This window comes from Leopardus geoffroyi, chromosome B1 (genome assembly GCF_018350155.1).
Source record: "Leopardus geoffroyi isolate Oge1 chromosome B1, O.geoffroyi_Oge1_pat1.0, whole genome shotgun sequence".
Lineage (NCBI taxonomy): Eukaryota > Metazoa > Chordata > Mammalia > Carnivora > Felidae > Leopardus > Leopardus geoffroyi.
The window spans coordinates 199,143,645-199,151,574 of NC_059327.1; the positions used below are offsets into that span (position 1 = coordinate 199,143,645).

Sequence of the window (7,930 nt, forward strand, 5' to 3'; positions counted from 1 at the left end):
TAGGAGAGGGTCCCTCCTCACCTCTTCCAGCTTCTAGTGGCTGGTCCTAATCTTTGGTGCCCCTTAGCTTCCAGCTGCATAATAGAATCCCTGTCCCTGTCATTGTCACATGGTCATCTTTCCTCTGTGTCTGTCCGTCTCCTCTTTGTGGAAGGACACTAGTCATATTGGATTAAGGGCCCACGCTCCTCCAGCACGACCTCATCTTAACTTGCATTGTAATTACATCTGCAAATAAGGTCACAGGCACAGGGACCGTGGGAGGGACTTCAGCATATCTTTGGGAAAGGGGGCACAATTCAGCCCATGACAGGCAGCCTATTAAAGCATTATTATTTGATTTATATAACTAGAAAATCTCGAGATAAGGTAAACAGAGATCTATCCTGAATCATTACAAGACTCTCACTCAATTCCCAAACCTGAGCCAGTTCACAGACCCAGGGTCCTCGAAGGAAGAGGGGGCGGGTCTCCTTGACAAAAGCCTTGCAACATTGCCATAAATGTCCTGGGAATAGGGGCGCCTGGGTGGCTCAGTCAGTTGAGCGTCTGACTTTGGTTCCCGTCCTGATCTCGCGGTCCGTGAGTTCGAGTCCCGCGCCAGGCTCTGTGCTGACAGCTCGGAGCCTGGATCCTGCTTCCGATTCTCTGTCTCCCTCTCTCTCTGTCCCTCCCCCACTCAAAAATAAGCATTAAAAAATTAAAAAAAAATATATATACCCTGGGAATTCTCCTCCAAGCCTTCCCCAAAAGGACATACAGTGTCATAGCATGGTGACAGTTCACTCGGGAAAGGTCACTCCTACGTCATTTTTTTTTTTTTTTTTTTACTTTTCCTTTTGAAATAATGTCAGATTTGCAGAAGAGTTGCGAAGATGATACAGATGTTTTTACCTTTCACCCAACTCGCCTCACCTCCTCCTACCCCTCATACACCATGGTATCTTTGTCAAAACTAAGAAATTAACATTGATATGAAAGCATTAGCTGAACTACAGTCTTTATTTGGATTTACCTACTTTTTCCACTGTTTTTCTCTATGCAGATCCTTTGGGAAACACTAGAACGGACTCTGAATGGATGTTAAGCCCTGAGCATTGGTGAAGTCATCAGACGCAGTGTGGTGTGAGGGGCGCCTGGGTGGCTCAGCCGGTTGAGTGTCTGACTTCGGTTCCGGTCCTGATCTCGCGGTTCGTGAGTTTGAGCCCTGCGTCAGGCTCCGTACTGACAGCTCGGAGCCCGGAGCCTGCTTCGGATTCTGTGCCTCCCTCTCTCTCTGCCCCTCCCCCACTCGTGCTCTGTCTCTCTTTCTCTCTCTCAAAATAAGTACATTAAAAAATTTTTTTAAATAAATAAATGTTAAAAAAAAAAAAAGCAGCAGCAGCAGTGTGGCGTGGAACTCCTTGACCATATAAATGCCAACAGAAGCATCATGGGAAGGAAAAGGCAAACTCCTCTTCAGAGTATGTGTCTCATCCAGGGAGGACAAGTCCCCCCACTCCCTTCATGATGGAAGGGGTCTGATAGAATCGAACGTCCACCAGGCCAGTGTCCCCAGGGAAAGGTACCACATCAGCAGCAGACCAGTGCTGCCTCCTAGGACTCTGACAAGGTGTCAGGCTCTACCCTCTGGGCTCTATTCGCCCTCCATGTCATTCTTTTCTGGAAGAAAACAGTTTGGAATCCAGCTTTCTCAGCCTGCTTCCTGCCCAGTCCACAGTGCTTCCAGCAAACTTAATCGCTTATCCAACTTGCTGGCGTGTGGCAACCATTTTCGTTGTGCTCATGGGTCTGTGGGTCAGGATCTACAGAGGACACAGCGGGCATTGCTTTTTGTCTCGGGTCTACAATGTCCAGGGCCTCAGCAGGAAAGAGGAGGACGGCTGGGGCGTGGCTCAATGGCCAGGGCTTGGAATCTCTGCAGATTTCTTCATTCACATTCTGGTGCCCCAGTGACCCAAAGCCTGGGCTCAGCTGGGTTCCCACGCGTGCCCTCTTTTTGCAGCTTGAACCTCCCACAGCCTTCCATCTGAGCCTCGAGAGGGGGCCTCCCAGGAGGGAAGATCTGGACAGCAAGCATCCCAGGAGCCCCAGCAGGAGCTGAATGGTCTCTACGACTTAGTCTTAGAAGCCACACTAAGGCGTCATTTCCGGCATATTCTGTCGGTGAAGGCGGTCATGAGCCCATCCAGGTTCAAGGGAAGGGAGAAGTGGCAAAAATTCAGAGCCCCTTCTCAAGTCATTCCAGAAGGTTCTGCACGCGGCGTAGGTCAACCGGGTCAGCCTTGGGGAAGGACTTCTACGTTGCTGAGCGTGTGCACAGCCCTCCATCTTGCACCTTGTACGTGGGCCCGTGGAGGAAACGCTGGGTGGCTAGGCAGAGGCTGACAGACACCAACAGAACATGCTCTCTTGCCCCCTCCCCTGCAGGCGGTGCCCCTGGTGAACACTTACGTGACTCATTTTCACACTCTGAATCCGTGCAGACGGGCCCCTCCACATATTATTCCCCAAACCTCCTTGTCAATAAGTTTCCAATTGTTTTCTTTCCAAGTCACTGACCATCCAGCCACGCTGGGAGTCTGTTAGCAACCATCCACGAGTTCATGTCCATTTGTACTCCGGCCATCTCTCAATCCGGCCAAAGTGGCCAAGCAAATGTACCACTCAATATTCAGCCCGCTGGGAAGATCTTCCTTCACAGCCTTTCCTTCAGGGTCACCTTTGGGTGGGGCTGTAAGGCTGCAGCCGTCTACGCGGGGGGACAGCATATCGTGATGGCTGGTGCCGTCATAGCATGCAGAACCACCTGGAAACTAAGCTGGAGCTTTTTCTCCGCCACTCATGAGAAGCTCCCCAAGGGACTGCAGGTGTAGATTAACGGAGACAGTGCAGGGGCGCCTGGGTGGCTCAGTCGGTTGAGCATCTGACTTCGGCTCAGGTCATGACCTCACATTTCGTGAGTTCGAGCCCCGAATTGGACTCACTGCTGTTGTCAGCACAGAGCCCACTTTGGATCCTCTGCCCCCCAGCCTCTGCTTGTGCACTCTCTCAAAAATAATTTAAAAAAATTAAAAAAAAAATTTTATGTTTATTCATTTTTGAAAGACAGAGAGAAACAGCGCACAAGCGGGCGTGGGCGGAGAGAGAGGGCGACACAGGATCTGAAGCAGGCTCCAGGTTCTGACCTGTCACCACAGAGCCCGACGCAGGGCTCGAAGTCACAAACCGCGAGATCATGACCTGAGCTGAAGTTGCTCGCTCAACTGACTGAGCCACCCAGGCGCCCCACATTAAAAAAAAAAAAAAAAAAAAAAAAATTTAAAAAGGAGACAGTATGTAGCAAAAATCGATCTCAAAGGCCCCTGAGCCACCTGTACATGCAACCGACTCATGGCTTCCAGTTCACGTTCAAGCTTATATACCATTTCTACTCAGCAATGCATCACTGTGGGGCATGCCCAGCCTTGCTCTTGGTGGATCAGATGACATCCACTTCATGCCATAGGTAGGTGTCCATTTCTCAAGACCTGGTCGTTCCCTGTCAGGCCCTGACTCTGGTGGATGAAATTTCCCAGACTGAGAAGTCAGCCGACTCGGATACTTTGCCCACAATTAAGTCCTGAGCCTGATCCTTCCCTGGGTCTACCCTGTAGCTCAAGGAGGTAAAGGTTTCTTTAAATGCAGCCGCAGAGATGACCTCTCATTCTTTGCAAACTGTTCTTGCGGAAACACCTCCAGCTCAGACACAAGGGGAAGACGGTGCAAAATGAAGAACCCTCAGCAGCTCAAACCTTTTCTGGGCAGGAAGCAGGCTGAGAAAGCTGGATTCCAAACTGTTTTCTTCCAGAAAAGAATGACACGGAGGGCGAATAGAGCCCAGAGGGTAGAGCCTGACACCTTGTCAGAGTCCTAGGAGGCAGCACTGGTCCCTAAGCCAGAGAGGGGGACCCGCGCCCAGCTGGATTTCTGCGGACCAGCGACTGTGAGCCTCATTCCCTGCTTCTCGAATGTTACTGCGCGTACTTGCGCCTGCCTCACCACTGTATGTTCGGTGTGCGATCGACAGGTAACTCGCCTGTGAGGGTGGTCAGCTCGAGGCCCCCGCACCGCTCTTGATTCAGATGATGAGATCCTGGAGCTCAAGCCTGTGTCTGATGCTGGAACAGGATGGGGCTTCCGGGATTGGGACTTTCGCGTGTGGGAGGAACACAGAGAATTTGTGGCCAGAGACTGTGGCGGTTTTAACACCCGGCTCACACGTTCCTTGACCCTCCTCCTTTAGGATGAGGGGAAGGTATGTCCCCTTGAATCTGGGGTCTGTAACTACTTGGACAGTTTCTGAGCCCATGCTCTAAGTGGGGGCTTCCTGTCTCTGGGACACAGCGGTGGGCAGAGCGATGCCCCCAAAGGGGTCCACACCCTGCTCCCGGGAAGCTACCAACAACGCTGCGTTGCACGGCAAGAGGAACACTGATGGCGGATTAAGGACTTTAAAATAGGGAGAGCACCTGGGGTTGCCCAGGTGAGCCTGGCGTGATCACACGGGCCCCCCGAAAGCGGAAGCGGAAGGCAGAAGAGCGGATCTGGGCAATATGACAACGACGAGGAGGCAGGACAGGTGCGGCTTTGAGAGGAGGAAGAGCGCCACGAGGCAAGAAATGCAGGTGCCTCTAGAAGCTGGGAACGGCCCTCGCTGACAGCCAGCTCGGCATGGGGAGCTCCGTCCTCGGACCGTAAGGAATTGAATTCTGCTGCCCGCCTGACAGCACGGGAAATGGACTCCCCCCCCTGGAGCCTCCAGAAAGGACCACAGCCCCGCCCGCACCCGTGAGCCCCACTGCAGACCTCAAACTACGGAACTGTGAGATAATCCATGTCTGTTGTTTTAGCTGCTGTCTGTGGCAGCTCGTTACAGCAGCTACCGACACCTACACAAAAGCTTTGGATCTGAGCGACTCTGCGGGGAGGAAACCCAAACTGCCCCCCCCCCCCGGGGGGAGACCCTGTGCGGAGAGAAATCAGCAGCCAGCACCGCCTCGCTGACCCAGAGGGGACCGCCTTGGAAGGGGACCGCCAGCCTGCCGGCTGGGTCACCCCATGTGGGGAGGAAACAGGTTGTTCCTGCAAATTCCTGTCCAAATTTCAGACACACGAACAAGACCACGGTGGCGGTGGTTTTAAGCCTAAACGTGTCTTGTGATTTGTTACGCGGATGAGGGGAACACACGCATGTGAGGGTGAGGCCAGGAGGTGAGACGTGGCCCGGGAGTGCCAGGCCTTTTGTGCTGGCCGCGGTGACAGGGATGAAGGGATTATGAGAAGCGTCCGGATGGCCCTGATGGTGTTCAGGTAAGTGCTGGGGGACAGCGGGGGAGCAGTGGCTGAGTTGGGGGTCACTCCTGCCACTGGAGGTGTGTAGGCTGGGGGGCACCCAGCTCCTGAGGTCCTCTTTGACTCCTCTTTACTGTAAACATAAGGCAATGTTCTAACACTCTTTTGCAAAAGTGTGACCTAATACAACTTTTTCAAAAAGGAGCACGACTGGAGAGCGTGGGCAGAGAGAGCTCTCTGGTGGAGTTTTGCCATTGGGGCGGGGTGGGGGGCAAAGAAAACGGCCAGTAAGTGGAGAGGCATGAGGGAACCCGACTTGGGGGGGGGGGGTGTGTTCGAAGATGGGAAACATGGCAATAGATCTGTGTGCACCTGGGAAGGATGCATCTCAGGGCACGACGAATACGCCCAAAGTGAGGTTCTGAAAGGTTTGCAAAAGCTGCGGTTAACAGTAAAATCTAGGCACTCACGCTGCTTTAGAAATAAAGCAGCCATACATCCCACTTCTGCCCAAATGGGGAAATCCTGGTCCTCGGCTTGGGGGCTGAATCTGACACTCGGGTGAGGAGGGTTTGCGGCCCCCACCAACTGCCCCACCTTCCCTCGGCCCAGAACCCTGAAACGCCTGCCCCTTTGGAGTCAGTCCTCAGTGCGTGCAAAATACTCCTGCTGCTGATTCCTTTAGTTTTGATGAATCCCATGGGCCTAGAATCCACCAGACTCTTTCCCACCTCGAGGAATACTGTGCTTGAATCGGTCTTTCAAGAGAAAAATGTTTTTAAGTGGAGGCATTTATCTGGACTAGGACTGCAGAGGGCACCTAATAACTTCTGTCACCTGGCCCCAGCCTGTCCCCCCACACTGGCCCACCTGCAGACACTTTGCAACTTTCCCTAGTCCCTTCCAGTGCCTGGCTGCTGCTGAAGAGAGCTTTTACGACCAAAGAGCCCCGACACAGCCAGGGTCTTAAATCCTTTTAGTCTCTTAGAAAGGCCAGTCACCCGAGCTGGGTCCCAGACATAGACTGGGGGGTCGGGGGGAGTCCCAGTCTGGTTTTTATCCTAGTGAGCGAAGTTAGATCCCTTGATCTTTCTGTTCCCTGCCGATTCAAAGGCTCCAGTTTCTGCAGAGAGATCTCTCCCCAGACCGACTGGAACAGGGGAGTTCTCGACCCAGGTCGCACGCAGGAATCGCCTGGAGAGCTCTTCCTGTGGAACCGCCCTGCTCCCCAACCACACCACCACCTCTGAGCAGCGGGCCTGGGCATCCGGGGTGCAAGCAGGTAGGAGACTTGGGCTTGAGGCTTGGGATGGCCAAAGTCAGGTACAGCTTTAAGAGCACGCACCTGCCTCTACCATATCGTTGGCCGTCGGGGTGGGGACTTACAAGTGCTCATTTAGTCTTGACTCTGAAGGGTGGTGCTCCTCCCACAGGACGGCCTGATACCGTTTGTACTTATTTAGTAGTTACAGTAACAGGGACAGACCCCTAAATAACACACGTGGCAGTTATTTAACAGAAACAAGGACCACACATGATCCTGTTTCAAAAAACTTATTGAAAGGTCTCTTTGCAAGTAACAGTGTAATCTTACCGTCTTCTTGGCCACAGCGTCAGCGTTTGGCTCTCTGGGTTCTGACAAACCAGTGTCCAGGAATGCACAGCCTTAGCTTTCTCTCCAAATGGAACTATGCTCTGCAATAAAAGATGGGGTGGGGGGGATGGGGTGTCTGGGTGGCTCAGTTGGTTAAGCACCAGACTCCAGCTCAGGTCATGATCTCATGTCTCGTCTTGTCTCACGTGAGTTCGAGCCCCGCGTCAGGCTCTGTGCTGACAGCTCGGAGCCTGGAGCCTGCTTCGGATTCTGTGTCTCCCTCTCTCCCTGTTCCTCCCCTGCTCGCTCGCTCGCTCTCCAAAATAAATAAACATTAAAAAAATGTAAGATGGGGGGTGCCTGGGTGGCTCAGTCGGTTGAGCGTCCAACTTCGGCTCAGGTCATGATCTCGTGGTCCGTGAGTTCGAGCCCCACGTCGGGGTGCTGATGGCTCAGAGCCTGGAGCCTGCTTCAGATTCTGTGTCTCCCTCTCTCTCTGACCCTCCCCCGTTCATGTTCTGTCTCTCTCTGTCTCAAAAACTAAATAAGTATTAAAAAATAAAAAAATAAAAAAATAAAAAATTTAAGATGGGATGGCGGGGGGGCCTGACCTTGCTCCTTACTTGTGAGGAAGCCCTCACGTGCGGGTACACAGGCTGGGCTTGATTCTGCCCGCTGGTCACGCCTGCCTCATCCCATCCCTGATCCTGGATCTAGTGGTCTCCGTTACCACGAATGGAGTGAGCGCCTACGTGTACCAGTCACTGTGGCAGGTGTTTTGTAAACATTAGCCCAGATCTTCCACCGAAGTCCCCTTTGTCAGGGAGATGATAATCAACACCACGAAGCCCGTGCCGGTGAGGTTTAAGGTGAACGTAGTTGCATTTGAAAGCGTCTGTCTTCCTGAGGTCTCCGAAGAGCAGAGCAGACTTACACGGTTAACGCAAAGTGCTAACAGCTGAAACCAAACGTCCCAAAGTCTGCAGTAACAAAACCCACAGG

General features: G+C 52.8%; 1 long non-coding RNA gene across 1 annotated transcript; it reads right to left on the bottom strand.

The window, feature by feature from the left end:
* Positions 1-4,579: 4,579 nt before the first annotated feature.
* On the bottom strand, positions 4,580-7,049 carry LOC123596181. Its single transcript, XR_006711584.1, has 2 exons — positions 6,929-7,049; positions 4,580-5,755 (listed from the first exon to the last, which is right to left on the bottom strand). It is a non-coding gene; the product is annotated as an uncharacterized LOC123596181 (long non-coding RNA).
* Between the last annotated feature and the right edge of the window lie 881 nt (positions 7,050-7,930).